Raw genomic sequence first — 22,047 nt, forward strand, 5'->3', positions numbered from 1 at the left:
CGAAAATTTAATTTTGATCATAATTTTTATATTTTTAATTTTCAGAGCTTTTTTTTTAATCCAAATATAACATATTTATATGTTTTTGGAATCAGGAAATGATGAAGAATAAGATGAACGTAAATTTGGATCGTTTTATAAAAAAAATTTTTTTTTACAATTTTCAGATTTTTAATGACCAAAGTCATTAATAAATTTTTAAGCCACCAAGCTCAAATGCAATATCGAAGTCCGGCCTTCGTCGAAGATTGCTTGGCCAAAATTTCAATCAATTTGATTGAAAAATGAGGGTGTGACAGTGCCGCCTCAACTTTTACAAAAAGCTGGATATGACGTCATCAAAGACATTTATCGAAAAAAAGAAAAAAAGTCCGGGGATATCATTCCCAGGAACTCTCATGTAAAATTTCATAAAGATCGGTCCAGTAGTTTAGTCTGAATCGCTCTACACACACACACGCACAGACAGACACACACACACACACACACACACACACACACACACACACACACACACACACACACACACACACACACACACACACACACACACACACACACACACACATACACCACGACCCTCGTCTCGATTCCCCCTCTATGTTAAAACATTTAGTCAAAACTTGACTAAATGTAAAAAGAAGAAGAACAAGAAATTCCTTCGAGGTACGAAAAACACCCCCGTTGGTCAAAGGGAAATAACCATTCTCACTGCACCCATTCTCACTGCCACCAACTGAGAAGGTTATTTCCCTTTGACCATGAATATGTTTCTCTATAAGTCCTTGTAGAATCTTAATCCACCAATAACTCCCTAACCGTGTGTTTGACTGGTCCCAATTTTTGTAAGGACCGTCTCAGGAATGTATAGAACCTGTTCACCAAGTTTGGTGACGATCGGTCCGTTCATTCTTGAGATCTATATGCGAACACAAACACACAAACACACAAACACACAAACACACAAACACACAAACACATCGACCGAAACCTATACACACCCCTATACCGGGGGTGTAAAGAGGAGGAGGCAAAGAAAAATAAAAATAAATACGAATCTTCGGAGTCGTAGTTGTTTTTAGTTAGTTAGTTAGTTAGTTAGTTAAACGTGGGAATGTGAACAATAAAAGCATTATTTAATCAGAATATAGACGATTTTGTCGAATTTGGCAGCTAGAAGAAGAAGCAGCAGCAGAAGAAGAAGAAGTTAGAATCTTCGTAATCGTAGTTTTTCCAGTTCGTTCGTTAGTTAGTTCGTTAGTTCGTTAGTTCGTTCGTTAGTTAGTTAGTTAGTCATTTAGTTACTTTGTTTGTTAGTTAGTTAGTTAGTTAGTTAGTTAGTTAACCTGGTTGGTTGGTTGGTTGGTTAGTTGGTTGGTTAGTTAGTTAGTTCTTAGTTCACCTAGTTAGTTGGTTGGTTAGTTAGTTAGTTCTTAGTTCAGTTAGTTAGTTGGTTGGTTGGTTGGTTAGTAAGTTAGTTAGTTAGTGAGTTAGCTAGCTCGCTAGTTAGTTAGTTAGTTAGTTAGTTAGTTAGTTAGTTAGTTTGTTTGTTTGTTGTTGATTTATCTCCTTAAAACGTATTTAGTCTAAATAATAACTGCGAGCTACAGCAGCGCTAGCTGAAGGCGTGATGTCCATCACCTATAAGTTCCGAAAGTGTCAGATTGTGTTTTTTACATTTAGTCAAGTTTTGCATAATTGTTTTAACGTAGAGGGGGGAATCGAGACGAGGGTGTGGTGTATGTGTGTGTGTGTGTGTGTGTGTGTGTGTGTGTGTGTGTGTGTGTGTGTGTGTGTGTGTGTGTGTGTGTGTGTGTATAGAGCGATTTAGAGAAAACTACTGGACCGATCTTCATGAAATTTTACATGGGAGTTCCTGGGTATGATATCCCCAGACGTTTTTTTCATTTGTTTGATAAATGTCTTTGATGACGTCATATCCGGCTTTAGGTGAAAGTTGAGGCGGCACTGTCACGCTCTCATTTTTAAACCAAATTGGTTGAAATTTTGGTCAAGTAATCTTCGACGACGCCCGGACTTTGGTATTGCATTTCAGCTTGGAGGCTTACAAATTAATTAATGAGTTTGCTCATTAAAGTTGTCATTAAAATCAATTTTTTGCAAACAGATTTAAAATTGATTGCATCGTATTCTTCATCACATTCTGAATCTAAAAATATATACATATGTCATGTTTACTCTTAAAATGTGATCACAATTAACGAAAATAGATTAATTAGTCTTACCATTAAAATTTAAGAAATCGATCCAAAAATGATTTCATCTTATTCTTTATCGTTTCCTGATTCCAAAAACATATAGATATGAAAGGTTGTATTCAAAACAAGCTCAGAAAGTTAACACGAATACAGAAAAGCGCGCTTTCGTGCTTAGCACAATACGCTACCGCGCTATTCTGGTGTGTGCATATCACTGCGTTTTGCACGTGGGAGGTGGGCTATTTCCTTCTCGCGGGGATTGACGAAGCTGTACTGTCTTGGTGAAAAAAATACAGTGCGTTCAGTTTCAGTCCGTGAGTTCGACAGCTTGACTAATATGGCAATCCGAATGGTGCAAAAGTCCCTTTTAGCTCTTGATGTCTAAATAACACATTATTTAGCTAAATAACGCGTTATTTAGCTAAACAATGCTTTATTTAGCTATATCATGCATTATTTAGCTAAATAATGCATTGTTTAAATTAAACAATGTATTATTTACAGATACAGAAAAAAGAGAGCCCAGAGCACTAAATAATGCATTGTTTAGCATAAATAAGAGATTGTGTTTGTAAATAACTCATTATTTATAAATAATTACGCGTTTTCTCTAAACAATATATTATATGTAAATAAAGTGTTATTTAAATAAATAAAATATTATTTAGATAAATAAAATATTATTTATCTAAATAAAATATTATTTAGATAAATAAAATATTATATGTAAATAAAATATTATTTATCTAAATAAAATATTATTTATCTAAATAAAATATTATTTAGATAAATAATTTATTATTTAGATAAATAATTTATTATTTAGATAAATAATTTATTATTTAGATAAATAATTTATTATTTACTGTTTTTGCCTTGAAATAGTATTATTACACTAAATAATGCTTTATATAGCTATATAATAGGTTTCCGCTATATAATTCATGATTTGGTAAATAATACATTATATACCGTAAATAAAATATTATATACCGTAAACAATTCATTGTTTAGCGCATCGCGAAGCCGTTTTTTCTCTTGTTGTTTTTTTCCACGTGTTTCCGTGGATCCACGAGAGCTCTGTTGATTCTCAAACTGACCAATCAGACAACTAGCATCTGTACACTAATTAAAGTCCCATTGTTGAGTGTGACGAAAACTCGTGGTGACGATTTTAAAACATGTTGGGTCACGCATGGTCCAATCTTACATGGTCCAATCTTACATGGTCCAACCTTACATGGTCCAACCTTACATGGTCCAATCTTACATGGTCCCATCTTACATGGTCCAACCTTACATGGTTCAACCTTACATGGTCCAATCTTACATGGTCCAATCTTGCATGGTCCAATCTTACATGGTCCAACCTTGCATGGTCCAACCTTGCATGGTCCTATCTTACATGGTCCAATCTTACATGGTCCAACCTTACATGGTCCAACCTTACATGGTCCAACCTTACATGGTCCAATCTTACATGGTCCAATCTTGCATGGTCCAATCTTACATGGTCCAACCTTGCATGGTCCAACCTTGCATGGTCCAATCTTACATGGTCCAACCTTACATGGTCCAACCTTACATGGTCCAACCTTACATGGTCCAATCTTACATGGTCCAACCTTACATGGTCCAATCTTACATGGTCCAATCTTACATGGTCCAACCTTACATGGTCCAACCTTACATGGTCCAACCTTACATGGTCCAATCTTACATGGTCCAACCTTACATGGTCCAACCTTACATGGTCCAATCTTGCATGGTCCAATCTTGCATGGTCCAACTTTACATGGTCCAATCTTACATGGTCCAACCTTACATGGTCCAACCTTACATGGTCCAATCTTACATGGTCCAATCTTACATGGTCCAACCTTACATGGTTCAACTTTACATGGTCCAATCTTACATGGTCCAATCTTGCATGGTCCAATCTTACATGGTCCAACCTTGCATGGTCCAACCTTGCATGGTCCAATCTTACATGGTCCAACCTTACATGGTCCAACCTTACATGGTCCAACCTTACATGGTCCAATCTTACATGGTCCAACCTTACATGGTCCAACCTTACATGGTCCAATCTTACATGGTCCAATCTTGCATGGTCCAATCTTGCATGGTCCAACCTTGCATGGTCCAATCTTACATGGTCCAACCTTACATGGTCCAACCTTACATGGTCCAACCTTACATGGTCCAACCTTACATGGTCCAATCTTGCATGGTCCAATCTTACATGGTCCAACCTTGCATGGTCCAACCTTACATGGTCCAACCTTACATGGTCCAATCTTACATGGTCCAATCTTGCATGGTCCAATCTTGCATGGTCCAATCTTACATGGTCCAACCTTGCATGGTCCAACCTTACATGGTCCAACCTTACATGGTCCAATCTTACATGGTCCAACCTTGCATGGTCCAACCTTACATGGTCCAACCTTACATGGTCCAACCTTACATGGTCCAACCTTACATGGTCCAATCTTACATGGTCCAACCTTACATGGTCCAACCTTACATGGTCCAATCTTACATGGTCCAATCTTACATGGTCCAACCTTACATGGTTCAACCTTACATGGTCCAACCTTACATGGTCCAATCTTGCATGGTCCAATCTTACATGGTCCAACCTTGCATGGTCCAACCTTGCATGGTCCAATCTTACATGGTCCAACCTTACATGGTCCAACCTTGCATGGTCCAATCTTACATGGTCCAACCTTACATGGTCCAATCTTGCATGGTCCAACCTTACATGGTCCAATCTTACATGGTCCAACCTTACATGGTCCAATCTTACATGGTCCATATATATTATTGGACCATGTAAGATTGGACCATGCAAGGTTGGACCATGTAAGGTTGGACCATGTAAGATTGGACCATGTAAGGTTGGACCATGTAAGGTTGGACCATGTAAGATTGGACCATGCAAGGTTGGACCATGCAAGATTGGACCATGCAAGATTGGATCATGTAAGATTGGACCATGTAAGGTTGGACCATGTAAGGTTGGACCATGTAAGATTGGACCATGTAAGGTTGGACCATGTAAGGTTGGACCATGTAAGATTGGACCATGCAAGGTTGGACCATGCAAGGTTGGACCATGCAAGGTTGGACCATGTAAGATTGGACCATGCAAGATTGGACCATGTAAGATTGGACCATGTAAGGTTGAACCATGTAAGGTTGGACCATGTAAGATTGGACCATGTAAGATTGGACCATGTAAGGTTGGACCATGTAAGGTTGGACCATGTAAGATTGGACCATGTAAGATTGGACCATGCAAGGTTGGACCATGCAAGGTTGGACCATGTAAGATTGGACCATGCAAGATTGGACCATGTAAGATTGGACCATGTAAGGTTGGACCATGTAAGGTTGGACCATGTAAGATTGGACCATGTAAGGTTGGACCATGTAAGGTTGGACCATGTAAGGTTGGACCATGTAAGATTGGACCATGCAAGGTTGGACCATGTAAGGTTGGACCATGTAAGATTGGACCATGTAAGGTTGGACCATGTAAGGTTGGACCATGTAAGATTGGACCATGTAAGATTGGACCATGCAAGGTTGGACCATGCAAGGTTGGACCATGTAAGATTGGACCATGCAAGATTGGACCATGTAAGGTTGGACCATGTAAGGTTGGACCATGTAAGGTTGGACCATGTAAGATTGGACCATGCAAGGTTGGACCAAGCAAGATTGGTCCATGCAAGATTGGACCATGTAAGATTGGACCATGTAAGGTTGGACCATGTAAGGTTGGACCATGTAAGATTGGACCATGTAAGGTTGGACCATGTAAGGTTGGACCATGTAAGATTGGACCATGCAAGGTTGGACCATGCAAGGTTGGACCATGTAAGATTGGACCATGCAAGATTGGACCATGTAAGATTGGACCATGTAAGGTTGAACCATGTAAGGTTGGACCATGTAAGATTGGACCATGTAAGGTTGGACCATGTAAGGTTGGACCATGTAAGATTGGACCATGTAAGGTTGGACCATGCAAGATTGGACCATGCAAGATTGGACCATGTAAGATTGGACCATGTAAGGTTGGACCATGTAAGGTTGGACCATGTAAGATTGGACCATGTAAGGTTGGACCATGTAAGGTTGGACCATGTAAGGTTGGACCATGTAAGATTGGACCATGTAAGATTGGACCATGCAAGATTGGACCATGTAAGATTGGACCATGTAAGGTTGAACCATGTAAGGTTGGACCATGTAAGATTGGACCATGTAAGATTGGACCATGTAAGGTTGGACCATGTAAGGTTGGACCATGTAAGATTGGACCATGTAAGGTTGGACCATGTAAGGTTGGACCATGTAAGGTTGGACCATGTAAGATTGGACCATGTAAGATTGGACCATGCGTGACCCAACATGTTTTAAAATCGTCACCACGAGTTTTCGTCACACTCAACAATGGGACTTTAATTAGTGTACAGATGCTAGTTGTCTGATTGGTCAGTTTGAGAATCAACAGAGCTCTCGTGGATCCACGGAAACACGTGGAAAAAAACAACAAGAGAAAAAACGGCTTCGCGATGCGCTAAACAATGAATTGTTTACGGTATATAATATTTTATTTACGGTATATAATGTATTATTTACCAAATCATGAATTATATAGCGGAAACCTATTATATAGCTATATAAAGCATTATTTAGTGTAATAATACTATTTCAAGGCAAAAACAGTAAATAATAAATTATTTATCTAAATAATAAATTATTTATCTAAATAATAAATTATTTATCTAAATAATAAATTATTTATCTAAATAATATTTTATTTAGATAAATAATATTTTATTTAGATAAATAATATTTTATTTACATATAATATTTTATTTATCTAAATAATATTTTATTTAGATAAATAATATTTTATTTATCTAAATAATATTTTATTTATTTAAATAACACTTTATTTACATATAATATATTGTTTAGAGAAAACGCGTAATTATTTATAAATAATGAGTTATTTACAAACACAATCTCTTATTTATGCTAAACAATGCATTATTTAGTGCTCTGGGCTCTCTTTTTTCTGTATCTGTAAATAATGCATTGTTTAATTTAAACAATGCATTATTTAGCTAAATAATGCATGATATAGCTAAATAAAGCATTGTTTAGCTAAATAACGCGTTATTTAGCTAAATAATGTGTTATTTAGACATCAAGAGCTAAAAGGGACTTTTGCACCATTCGGATTGCCATAGACTAAATGTAGTAATTTCGCCTTACGCGACTTGTTTCCTTTAAAGTTAATCTGAACTTTAAAGCTTACGGATGTCTGACCTTGGACAGATCTGGACTTTCGTGGGGGCATCAACAGCTATCTACTTTCTGCTGATCCTTATGGTTGCGGGGCAGCGCACAGTGTAAAAAATAACGCGTTATATAAACTGAACATTGACGATTATATTTACTTCGTTTCGAAGGCTTTTTGTTGTTGTCGCAGAAGCACAACGTCTACAAATTAAGGCTGACGGTTTTTGTGGCATTGAAAATGAAACGTATTATGTCAGTGTATGATACGTTACTGTTATAATGTAGGGAACAAACAAACAAACAAACAAACAAAACAAAAACACTCGCAAAGAAAGAAAGAAACAAGTCGCGTAAGGCGAAATTACTACATTTAGTCAAGCTGTGGAACTCACAGAATGAAACTGAACGCACTGCATTTTTTCACAATGACCGAAGTCCGCCGCTAGTGCAAAAGGCAGTGAAAGTGACGAGCCTGTTTAGCGCGGTGGCGGTTGCGCTGTTCTGCATAGCACGCTTTACTGTACCTCTCTTCGTTTTAACTTTCTGAGCGTGTTTTTAATCCAAACATATTATATATATTATATATATTATATATGTTTTTGGAATCAGGAACTGACAAGGAATAAGATGAAATTGTTTTTAAAACGATTTCGGAAATTTGATTTTAATCATAACTTTTTAATTTTTAATTTTCAGAGCTTGTTTTTAATCCGAATATAACATATTTATATGTTTTTGGAATCAGAACATAATAACGAATAAAATAAAAGTAATTTTGGATCGTTTTATAAAAAAATAATTTTAATTACAATTTTTAAATTTTTAATGACCAAAGTCATCAATTAATTTTTAAGCCTTCATGCTGAAATGCAATACCGAAGTCTAGCCTTCGTCGAAGATTGCTTGGCCAAAATTTCAATCAATTTGATTGAAAAATAAAGATGTGACAGTGCCGCCTCAACTTTTACAAAAAGCCGGATATGACGTCATAAAAGACATTTATGGAAAAAATGAAAAAAACGTCTGGGGATATCATACCCAGAAACTTGCATGTAAAATTTCATAAAGATCGGTCCAGTAGTTTATTCTGAATCGCTCTACACACACACACGCACAGACACAGACACAGACACAGACACAGACACAGACACAGACACACACACACACACACACACACACACACACATACACCACGACACTCGTCTCGATTCCCCCTCTATGTTAAAACATTTAATCAAAACTTGACTAAATGTAAAAAAAGCAAAAATGTAGACGACCACCTTTTAAGGCCACCATTTAGCACACAGACGAAGCTTCTATTACACTGAATGCGGTCTTGGAGAGTTTATAACCCCGGTGTTCTCCCACTTTTGGTGAACTTAACTTGCAATGCAATCACGTCCTTTTGACAGTATCTGAATGACATATTAAGAAGACAAAGTGCAGCTTTGATGATATTGACCCGATTTCGTTGCAAAGCGTTTCTTTATCATTCACCTTATTTTTGCATACTTAGTTGTACTACTGCAATAAAAAAGGGATCTGCTGTCCTAAAAAAAAAGGCTGTCCCTCCTTTAACATTTGACTTTCTGTTTATACTTTCAAAGAGAAACTACACATGAGTGGAAAATGCATAAAAGATCCACCCGGAGAAGACTCTTTCATTCGATTTTGTGTTTTGCTATATAGTTAAATGGTAAAAACAATTATTGGCGAAATGTGAATTCCACAAACTTTTCACAATGACAAAACAACACTTGTATTGTGTTTGTTTGCTTTTTGCAGCGGATAGGCGTATGTCTAGTTTTGTGGAAAATGCATTTACTTGAAACTAAATTTCATTTAATTTACTTTAATACAGGTAGACCCTTTTCTGCCTATCTTTCTGCCTATCTTAGAATATAATCTCAATCCAATCAACATACACATACTTCAATAGTATCATTTTACTAAATTAAACAATAATACAGTAGTCATTCAAGTAATATACACCTAAAGAACAAGAAGGGCACAGAATGCGTATGAAATAAGCATTAGGTTTTCTGTTTTGTCCCTTTATACAAGCATAACATATGAATAACTTGAAACTAAAAACTGGTTGTATAATGCCTCAACTTAAAATATATTACCATGCAAATCAATTGTTTGTTGTGGAGGAGAATTAACCAGCGTGTCCCTGTGTTACATAGAACGGCTGAAATGAATCCCTTTTTTAACTTCAGAGTCACTCGGGTTACACAAAGTTCATGTTAAAGTTCGTATTTAGATACGACTAAGACATAGATCGACATTTGCCTGTTGTAAGAAGTTCTCATTGTGTCGCGTAACTGACACCACACCGGTGACACTGTGACGGTTCCCCTACGCTTTGTGTCCGGTGCCCTGACCCTTTGTGTTCGGTTCCCACTCGGTTCCCACACGCCAAAATTCGCGGACAAAACATCCATTTATGGTAGTATTAGGCAATGTTGCTCTCTGAGAATGGTCTTGTTAGATCTGTGAGTGTTTACACTACATGCCTAGGTGCTGTTGGATTGAAGGTTTTTGATATTTTAGCCGTTATTAGGTAGAATGCCTTCCACTTTACTGCAAAACTGCATAATTCGTAGCATCGGCAAGAAATATCCTACCAAAAAATGCCTGCTTGGAACTGTCGTTGGTCCAGCAAAAAGTTCAACATGTCTGTAGCAGACAGCCCAAGTTTCAAGATTGTAGGGCCATCCAAACAGCCGTAATAATAAAAACAACAAAAGTAGTCAGTGAAATTGGCTGTGTTCGGTCCCCACACACTTTTGTGACGTAGGCGTGACGGTTCCCATAATTCATTGTGTCGGTCCCCACTTTCTGTGTCGGACCCCACTTTCGACCTAATTCTCTGTGACGGACCCCACAACCAGCCTATTTTGTGTCGGTCCCCACACCTTCTTGGATTTATGACTTGCCGGTTACTTGTATCATTGTATTCATTGAATCTAATTGTCTCGGAGTTATTTTTCAGCAAAAACCGGCAAGGCAGCACCTTTTGTGATACCAAGTAAGTCAGATGACATCAGTATGTGTGTGTGTGTGTGTGTGTGTGTGTGTGTGTGTGTGTGTGTATGTGTGAGAGAGAGAGAGAGAGAGAGAGAGAGAGAGAGAGTGAGAGAGAGAGAGAGAGATTGACACCTTTCCAGATCACTCCGGTTATGCGACACTACCGCGAGCGTCACTACCGCGTGTCACACTACGGCGAGTACGACACTACCGCGTGTAACACTACCGCGTGTCACACTACCACGAGTACGACACTACCGCGAGTATAACACTGCCGCGTGTCACACTACCGCGCGTACCACAACCGCGAGTACCATAACCGTAGAGAGAACGCATGCAAACTTACTTCTTGTGAGTTTGTGTTCTAACGGCTTTGATTGGAAGCAACCCATTCTATATGTATTCTGATAGTGTGTTCTGATCGTTTTGAGTTCTTGGTTAGCATGACAAACATTGAATTAGTGTTCAGAGAACAGACCAGGCCTTTTTGACTCACATGCGAAGCAAAAGTGAGTCTATGTACTCACCCGAGTCGTCCGTCCGTCCGTCCGTCCGTCCGGACGTCCGGACGTCCGTCCGTCCGTCCGGAAAACTTTAACGTTGGATATTTCTTGGACACTATTCAGTCTATCAGTACCAAATTTGGCAAGATGGTGTATGATGACAAGGCCCCAAAAAACATACATAGCATCTTGACCTTGCTTCAAGGTCAAGGTCGCAGGGGCCATAAATGTTGCCTAAAAAACAGCTATTTTTCATATTTTTCCCATTTTCTCTGAAGTTTTTGAGATTCAATACCTCACCTATATATGATATATAGGGCAAAGTAAGCCCCATCTTTTGATACCAGTTTGGTTTACCTTGCTTCAAGGTCAAGGTCACAGGAGCTCTTCAAAGTTGGATTGTATACATATTTTGAAGTGACCTTGACCCTGAACTATGGAAGATAACTGTTTCAAACTTAAAAATTATGTGGGGCACATGTTATGCTTTCATCATGAGACACATTCGGTCACATATGATCAAGGTCAAGGTCACTTTGACCCTTATGAAATGTGACCAAAATAAGGTAGTGAACCACTAAAAGTGACCATATCTCATGGTAGAAAGAGCCAATAAGCACCATTGTACTTCCTATGTCTTGAATTAACAGCTTTGTGTTGCATGACCTTGGATGACCTTGACCTTGGGTCAAGGTCACATGTATTTTGGTAGGAAAAATGTGTAAAGCATGTGAGTCGTATGGGCTTTGCCCTTCTTGTTGTTTTATATTTCAAGGAAACATTTCAACCTTTGCCTTCAGCCATGGAAGTCATAAAATGACACGCGGTAATGTTATACTCGCGGTAGTGTGACACGCGGTAGTGTTATACTCGCGGTAGTGTCGTACTCGCGGTAGTGTCGTACTCGCGGTAAGTTCTGTTTCCGTACCCGCGACAGCGGCAGCGACAAAAGAAAACGCGCGCAAACGCGTGACGTGTTTCCGTACTTGCGTTTTAAACATGCGGTAAAATCTGTAAACTCCCGCGTTGCCGCGCGACAACGCGAAAAAATCGCTCCAGGACCCTTTCAAAAAAATCGCGTCGCTTGCCGCTTGTCGCGCCGCTAACGCGTCGCGCGTGTGGAAACACTCCTGGTCATTTTCTATGTGCTTGATTTTCGTCGCACCGCTGGAAAAACGCTATCGCGGGTACGGAAACACAACTTTAGTGTGAGACGCGGTAGTGGTACTCGCGGTAGTGACGCTCGCGGTAGTGACCAGCACCCGATCACTCCACATAAACGCTGGTTCTGGTTGCATTGTGCCGCTGACATACAGCTAATAGGATTTTTACACCCCCTATGGGTGTGTATAGGTTTCACTCGATGTGTTTGTGTTCGCAAGTAGATCTCAAGAATGAACGGACCGATCGTCACCAAACTTGGTGAACAGGTTCTATACATTCCTGAGACGGTCCTTACAAAAATTGGGACCAGTCAAACACACGGTTAGGGAGTTATTGGTGGATTAAAATTATACAAGGCCTGGTATAGACGGACACCCCCGTTGGTCAAAGGGAAATAACCATTCTCACTGCCACCAACTGAGAAGGTTATTTCCCTTTGACGGGGGTGTAGTTCCTATCGGAGGAATTTCTTGTTTTAATCCTTTTGTGGTATTGCTGATGATGCTGAACATGTATTTTACTAGTTTACCAATATGTATCTTTGACCCTGATAGCCTACGAAAACGGAGCAATCATGGCCCAACATTGGCCCAATGCTGAATTTATTGGCGCGGTGTTGAGCCTTAGTCGGGCCGTTGTCGTAGGCTGTCAGGGTTTATGTAGCCTTGTTCCATTGTATTCTGACTGTCATAAAGTAATTAATTTTAAGAGAAAGCAGTCATGAACACAAGGAGCTGGGAAAAGTTGCCTCTTACAACAAGCGTGGATAAAGACACATACTTGACACAGGCAAGTACTCTTTTTTTTTTCCAATCACCACTAGAAGTCCCTGGGCAGCATTTTGCTCTGAAAACTGAATCTCACATACGACAGGTGGATCTTTTATTTTAAAAATGTGCCAAATTGCATATCTCCAAGGCCTTAAGACTAAGAGTAGATATTGGGAAGGCCAGTTCAAGAAGGTGTGGGTGGATCAACACATAATTTGCTGGTATACTGGGAACCGTCCCAGAGATAAATAATGTTATATATTATTTGTGGCATAAACTAATAAAGTTAGTCTCTCTCTCTCTCTCTCTCTCTCTCTCTCTCTCTCTCTCTCTCTCTCTCTCTCTCTCTCTCTCTCTCTCTCTCTCTCACACACACATACACACACATACTGATGTCATCTGACTTACTTGGTATCACAAAAGGTGCTGCCTTGCCGGTTTTTGCTGAAAAATAACTCCGAGACAATTAGATTCAATGAATACAATGATACAAGTAACCGGCAAGTCATAAATCCAAGAAGGTGTGGGGACCGACACAAAATAGGCTGGTTGTGGGGTCCGTCACAGAGAATTAGGTCGAAAGTGGGGTCCGACACAGAAAGTGGGGACCGACACAATGAATTATGGGAACCGTCACGCCTACGTCACAAAAGTGTGTGGGGACCGAACACAGCCAATTTCACTGACTACTTTTGTTGTTTTTATTATTACGGCTGTTTGGATGGCCCTACAATCTTGAAACTTGGGCTGTCTGCTACAGACATGTTGAACTTTTTGCTGGACCAACGACAGTTCCAAGCAGGCATTTTTTGGTAGGATATTTCTTGCCGATGCTACGAATTATGCAGTTTTGCAGTAAAGTGGAAGGCATTCTACCTAATAACGGCTAAAATATCAAAAACCTTCAATCCAACAGCACCTAGGCATGTAGTGTAAACACTCACAGATCTAACAAGACCATTCTCAGAGAGCAACATTGCCTAATACTACCATAAATGGATGTTTTGTCCGCGAATTTTGGCGTGTGGGAACCGAGTGGGAACCGAACACAAAGGGTCAGGGCACCGGACACAAAGCGTAGGGGAACCGTCACAGTGTCACCGGTGTGGACACGCAGCGCATGCTTGTTCCTTTTCAACGTTATTTATCTGCCACACTAAAAACGTGCATCGTCACTCCACCGCCCGTGGCAAAGGCAGTGCCAGTGAAATTGACAAGAAGAGCGGGGTAGTAGTTGCGCTTAGAAGGATAGCACGCTTTTCTGTACCTCTCTTCGTTTTAACTTTCTGAGCGTGTTTTTAATCCAAACATATCATATCTATATGTTTTTGGAATCAGGAACCGACAAGGAATAAGATGAAAGTGTTTTTGAATTAATTTTGTTAAAACAATTTTGATAATAATTTTTATATATTTAATTTTCAGAGCTTGTTGTTAATCCAAATATAACATATTTATATGTTTTTGGAATCAGCAAAGAATGGAGAATAAGATGAACGTAAATTTGGATCGTTTTATAAAATAAATATTTTTTTTACAATTTTCCGATTTTTAATGACCAAAGTCATTAATTAATTTTTAAGCCACCAAGCTGAAATGCAATACCGAAGTCCGGGCTTCGTCGAAGATTACTTGACCAAAATTTCAACCAATTTGGTTGAAAAATGAGGGCGTGACAGTGCCGCCTAAACTTTCACGAAAAGCCGGATATGACGTCATCAAAGACATTTATCAAAAAAATGAAAAAATCGTATGAGGATATCATACCCAGGAACTCTCATGTCAAATTTCATAAAGATCGGTCGGGTAGTTTAGTCTGAATCGCTCTACACACACACACAGACAGACAGACACACACACACACGCACATACACCACGACACTCGTCTCGATTCCCCCCTCTACGTTAAAACATTTAGTCAAAACTTGACTAAATGTAAACAAGTCGCGTAAGGCGAAAATACAATATTTAGTCAAGTAGCTGTCGAACTCACAGAATGAAACTGAACGCAACGCCATTTTTCAGCAAGACCGTATACTCGTAGCATCGTCAGTCCACCGCTCATGGCAAAGGCAGTGAAATTGACAAGAAGAGCGGGGTAGTAGTTGCGCTAAGAAGGATAGCACGCTTTTCTGTACCTCTCTTTGTTTTAACTTTCTGAGCGTGTTTTTAATCCAAACATATCATATCTATATGTTTTTGGAATCAGGAACCGACAAGGAATAAGATGAAAGTGTTTTTAAATTGATTTCGACAATTTAATTTTGATAATAATTTTTATATATTTAATTTTCAGAGCTTGTTTTTAATCCGAATATAACATATTTATATGTTTTTGGAATCAGCAAATGATGGAGAATAAGATAAACGTAAATTTGGATCGTTTTATAAAATTTTTTTTTTTTTACAATTTTCATATTTTTAATGACCAAAGTCATTAATTAATTTTTAAGCCACCAAGCTGAAATGCAATACCGAAGTCCGGGCTTCGTCGAAGATTACTTGACCAGAATTTCAACCAATTTGGTTGAAAAATGAGGGCGTGACAGTGCCGCCTCAACTTTCACGAAAAGCCGGATATGACGTCATCAAAGACATTTATCAAAAAAATGAAAAAAACGTTCGGGGATTTCATACCCAGGAACTCTCATGTCAAATTTCATAAAGATCGGTCCAGTAGTTTAGTCTGAATCGCTCTACACACACACACAGACACACAGACACACAGACACACGCACATACACCACGACCCTCGTTTCGATTCCCCCTCGATGTTAAAATATTTAGTCAAAACTTGACTAAATATAAAAAGAAAGAAAGAAAGAAAGAAAGACAGAAAGACAGAAAGAAAGATAACAAGTCGCGTAAGGCGAAATTATAACATTTAGTCAAGCTGTCGAACTAACAGAATGAAACTGAACTCACTGCATTTTTACAGCAAGAGCGTATACTCGTAGCATCGTCAGTCCACCGCTCGATGCACAGGCAGTGAAATTGACAAGAAGAGCGGGGTAGTAGTTGCGCTGAGAAGGATAGCACGCTTTTCTTTATCTCTATTCTTTTTAACTTTCTGAGCGTGTTTTTAATCCAAACATATCACATCTATATGTTTTTGGAATCAGGAACCCACAAGGAATAAGATGAAATTGTGTTTAAATCGATGTCGGACATTTTATTTTAATCATAATTTTTATGTTTTTAATTTTCAGAGCATGTTTTTAATCCGTATATAACATATTATATGTTTTTGGAATCAGAAAATGATGACGAATAAGATGAACGTAATTTTGGATCGTTTAAAAAATATAATTTTTCATTACAATTTTCAGATATTTAATGACCAAAGTCATTAATTAATTTTTAAGCCTCCAAGCTGAAATGCAATACCAAAGTCCGGCCTTCGTCGAAGATTGCTTGGCCAAAATTTCAATCAATTTGATTGAAAAATGAGGGTGTGACAGTGCCGCCTCAACTTTTACAAAAAGCCGGATATGACGTCATCAAAGACATTTATCAAAAAAAAAAGAAAAAAACGTCTGGGGATTTCATACCCAGGAACTCTCATGTAAAATTTCATAAAGATCGGTCCAGTAGTTTAGTCTGAATCGCTCTACACACACACACACAGACACACACACACACGCACACACACACGCACATACACCACGACCCTCGTTTCGATTCCCCCTCGATGTTAAAATATTTAGTCAAAACTTGACTAAATATAAAAAGGAAAAAAAAGAAAAAGAAAGAATTGAAAGAAAGAAAGAAACAAGCACATTAGGGAGGGCACAGATGGACTCGTCTGTGCAGGTGTTAGTTCCGACGATTGCATGGTTTAACCCATACATGTGAAAGTCTCTGATGTTACTTGTCTCATAATCTTGATGAACTATGAAAGTGAGATATCAAATAACCAAAAGGGAAGTAATCGCTCTTTATGCCGCATACGACATGTGTAATGGAGTAAGCGAGAGTTGTACGGAACCTTTCTCCTGGCACCTGAGAGAATAACAAGCATTGAAATGAACAAGCAACTTTCATCCTCAAAAGTGAGAGACAACTTGCCGAGGGCAGGTTGGACAATTGTGGAGATGTCAGTAAAATCAGCGACTGCCTGCTGATCCGTACTGTGTGGAAAAACACAATCGTTTAGAAAGCATGCGCCCCCCCCCCCCCCCACCTCCCACACACACCTCAGGAAACAACTGTCTGTATTTGTCGTCAGCAATGCGTTTTGCTTAGATGGGGGATACGTTTGTGGTATCACCTGTCCGCAATTATTTCATAACTTGACAGATACAACACGTGCTGACCTAAGACGGGATCAGAACATCGCCCCCCCCCCCCCCCCACACACACAACACAACTGACATACAGAAACACGCACACGTACACACTTTTGTCTTTAGATGACGGCATTTTTGCAATGTAACTAGCAGTTACGGCCCGGCTTCGCCCTGGTGGTTTAGATCTCAGATAATCAAGCAGCAGGTTCAACTGATCATTTTACACCCCTTGAGAATGACATGGTCTGCTGGTATGATAAGAGTTACCTCCCTTCCATGGCGAGTTAAGCGGGGGCGAATGGGGACGTCACCAAGAAAGGTACCTTTTAAATGAGCAGCTGCTATTACGAATGACACGTACAAGCCTAAGGCAATATCGCATACATCTTGTCAGCATTATATTTCATTGTGGACAACTTCGGAAGAAAAAAAGAAGAGCCTGAAGCTTCGTGTATCAACTTGTTTTTGCTGTTCTTCACTTTTGCTTATCTAAACAAATTTTCCATGGTTTATTAAAACAAATTTCCAAGGCCAACAAAGCTAGTTTTGAAACATCAAATGGCTGTTTGTAAAGGTGATATTTGATAGTCTTGAATTTCAGTTGTTCGGAGAAAATGACGCACGTATCTGACAAAAAAATATTATTTTTGCTGTGTTTCGTGTTTCTTATATCATATTACAATCGTATTACGCATTTGATTGAAGTAGGTAGACGTTGATGACATGGGGACAGGAGACCAGAATAAAATGATTTTTTTTACCATCACGGCTGAAGACAATAAATGCACGATTTCACTGCTGTTTTGTTTTTAAGCCTGACAATTATTATACTCAACTTTCTGATCACTTGAGAAAATTGCAACAGCTGGTATTTATTTCCCACAGCTGTGCCCTGGCGAAAAAACACACACTTTGAAGGCACAGTAAGCCTCCCGTAAACCATCACTGAGCTCTCCGAGGCTCTACATACAGTGCAAGCATACTTCCATTTGAACGCTCACCGAACGGGAACATCCTGGCTGCTTTCTGTCGAGCGTGAGACATTTTCAAAGAATTTATTTTCGTTTACTATGCGAACGGACAATCAGGCGCCTCGTTTTGGTGCTTGACCTAACTTTAAAAATCTAAATGATAAATTGACAGCTTGTTACACAAACATTCTTAAATCATAAAAGATTTCTTTTTTCATCAAGACAAGATCAGTACAATTCGAAGTTCATCCCGGGCGAGTTTGTTTTTTCTCTCAATATAATGTACCTTTCCATTGCGACCACCTTTCTAGATCAGTGTAAAGACCACGTATGGTCAGTACCTTGAGTGGCCGTTATAGACAGTTTAGACTATATCTACGCCAGTCTAAATAACATATGTTGAGTGTACGTCAAGAAAATGAATTTTTGGTTTCAGCTCTGCTGTTTCTTTTTTAGCTGACATTTCACTCTCGCTTCTGATTCCGAGAAAACAATACCAGTTAGGCCTGGCCTATAGTAAGTTAATTTATTCATTGTACAACCCCCCTCCCCCCCCCCCCTCAACCCCCGCGTGCTTGAGTTTGTGGTGTCGTGTGTGTGTGTGTGTTGTTAAAGAAAGAGAGAGAGAGAGAGAGAGAGTAAAGATGTTTTGTGTTCGTTGTACTCATGTTTCCGATTCAGGGGAAACAACACCAGGTCTTCTAAAAAATATACAGCACTGTTTTAGTACCGAGTTAATCCCCACTACCGTGTGCGTGTGTTGAGCGTAGTATGTGTGTGTGTGTGTGTGTGTGTGTGTGTGTGTGTGTGTATGTGTGTATGTGTGTATGTGTGTGTGTATGTGTGTGTGTTTGTGTCTGTGTCTGAGAGAGAGAAGGGGGGGGGGGGGGTGAAGAAGAGAGAAAGAGATGATGATGATGATGATGATAATGATGATGATGATGATGATGATGATGATGATGATGATGATGATGATGATGTTAATGACGACGACGACAATGGTGGTGGATCTTCATTTCCTTTATTGAAAGATGCGTGTTACACATTTATACAAACCAATATAATTATGTCATACGTTTTTAATGTAATAAACTTGACAGGAAATATGCGGGAAAATTAAATGCAAATATGTGACCACGAATGCTGATACACTGTAACACACACATAAAGGAGCAATGCAGGACAATCATCAGACTTATATCTGTATAATTGTTGCAGATGTGACAGTGTAAACGAAATGGAACGTTTCATTAAAATCAAGGGTGCCCCGCCTTACCTCTCTCTGCAACACACACACACACACACACACACACACACACACACACACACACAAACACAACCACGCACGCACGCACGAACACACGCACGCACGCACACACACACGCACACACACACACACACACACGCTCACACACACACACACACACATTAATTTTACAGATGCATGAATTGTTAATCAAGCTTTAAAAACTTAAATGCACGACCACGCTAAAATAAAGCCTGGATAAAAACAGGGTATAAGCAATGGTAAGTTCCACTACAAATGAAAAGAATACTCTACGTTGCCAGAGATTAGTAAAATGTTATTGTCACATTCCCAAAGGATGAATATTTCATTTTTTACACTCTTTATGCAAACAACAGATATCACGTGTTGCTCATCAATAGTCAATGAGGTACATCAATTAAGGATTTTAATTTCACCAGCACACAGTTGACTTTCTTATCAATACCCGTATATCTTTCTGTTTAAGCCGTAAATGCATAATTAAACAAATCAACAGCTATATATAAGCTCTACTGCCTAATAACCATACATACATGTTAACGTCTGAACGACTTCATTGAAAGAATACAAACATTTATGTATTTATCAGGAGCCATAAACATATACAGGGATGAGTGTTTGTACAAAACAAGTGAAACAATAAAAACACCACACAATTAAACATGATATACAAAAATCTGCAACAGCATATAGGCTTACATAACGAGCTATAAAAAACAACAACCACGAAACATCAAGATAAAATCATGCCTTGGCTTATGTACAAACAAAATCAACAGCTTGGCAATTTGGAAGTCAAATATTCAAAAAACACAAAAAAACACAAATCGTCAAGTCTTTGTATTCTTGGTCGCAATTCAACAGCTAAGCGTTTTGGCGAGTTACAAAATTTAACTCGGGCGAAGAATAGGGCTGTCTTCGCTAGCTCGTTGTATCGTCTTGCTTGTTCATTGAGGGTACATGGACAATAGACGATTTTCGGAAATAACTCTGTCAGGATTGTATGGGTTAAGAAAGAGTGAGTACCCTTGCCTTTTCTTGGACAAACTTACGACACGTGGTTCCTGTACACGTGTATGATACACCCCCCTCCCCCCCCCCCCCCTCGCTAGTGACTGGCCGATAATGTCACGTGGGAAATAATGTCACGTGGGGATACTTTCGGAAAGTATACCCACGTGACATTACAGACTAGTCACTACCAAGGGGTGTTATTTCCGGAATTCGTCTATTAGCAACGGCTTTTATGCTATATAATGGCAAATACAATTCTTGTTTAGCAAAAAGAAAGACTCAATGTTTCCGATTCCCTGACCATCATATTTTTTTTCTCTCCCGACCATATAACTTTTTGGACCCTTTAAAAAAAAAAAAAAAAAAAAAAAAAAAAAAAAAAAAAAAAAAGGAGAAGAAAAAACTTGATTTCGCACACTTAACCAGGAAAGTTAGTCTTCTTCGACATCCAGGGGACACAACTCGCACTATTTTCGACCAATATAAACAACACACGCCTGAGAACACACAAAAAACAACAACAAACTTCATCATTATTCCTGCGGAATGAAACAACCAAACTCATGGAGATTCATGTGTTCAAGCCTGTAGTTGTTAATTTAAATGTGGTATGTTTGTATTGTTTGCTCCAGAGATGCATACTTCGTACATTAGAGCGTTTGGAACTTTTCAGTCGCAAAAGTAGTACCGACGCAGAACAGCTTCTCAACCCATTGCGCTATCGAGGATTCAGGTTGTTGCTGGGTCGTTATTTGTTTGGTTGCTGGGTGTTTATCGAAAAATAACTAGCCCTACAAGTTTACAGAGGTAAAGAAGCAGAGGGGGGAATAAAATACAATATACTGTAAGACGTACTATGCAACGCAACGCTACGCATTCAATACAATACAATATACTGTAAGACGTACTATGCAACGCAACGCAACGCTACGCATTCAATACAATACTATACTGTAAGACGTACTATGCAACGCAACGCTACGCATTCAATACAATACAATATACTGTAAGACGTACTATGCAACGCAGCACAGCACAACAGACACAACGCAGAGGCCATTACAGACCAGCTCATACACACACGGACCAACACAGAACTGGGGTAGCGTGCACGAGACAGTGTCCAACTAGTTGCTACACAAGAAGTTACCAACTGGTTTGGGACCCGATAACTGGGTCGAATTGGTTGAAATTTCAAACAAATCCCAATGCCAACCAATCCGACCCAGCCCTTACTTCCCACCCAGCTGGGTACTTTGACGTGCACACCACCCCAGAGGACTCGTTTTTAACGACCTCAGGAGGCATGACTCAGGCCCCAGAGACCGTAAAAGACACATGCCTGCTGTGCAAATCCCAGAAGAGATCACAATTCCATTTCCACAGCTGAGCCCAGATCGGCTTTAATGTTTGAAGATCAGGAAGGAAGATTCAGCCTTCCTTGATTTAGCCCGCAGTTGACGTCGTG

The 22,047-nt window shown here is 39.2% G+C and overlaps 1 protein-coding gene across 3 annotated transcripts in view; it reads right to left on the reverse strand.

Annotated features, from left to right (window-relative positions):
- Positions 1-20,949: 20,949 nt before the first annotated feature.
- LOC138960047 (nicotinamidase-like) overlaps positions 20,950-22,047 on the reverse strand; it is a 42,765-nt gene continuing 41,667 nt past the window's right edge. For all 3 annotated transcript variants that reach the window (XM_070331769.1, XM_070331768.1, XM_070331767.1), the window contains exon 7: positions 20,950-22,047. This exon is cut by the window's right edge and continues 317 nt beyond it. The gene's annotated coding sequence lies outside the window, so the exon portion shown is untranslated.

Source organism: Littorina saxatilis, linkage group LG2, assembly GCF_037325665.1.
Source record: "Littorina saxatilis isolate snail1 linkage group LG2, US_GU_Lsax_2.0, whole genome shotgun sequence".
In the NCBI taxonomy this organism is placed as follows: domain Eukaryota; kingdom Metazoa; phylum Mollusca; class Gastropoda; order Littorinimorpha; family Littorinidae; genus Littorina; species Littorina saxatilis.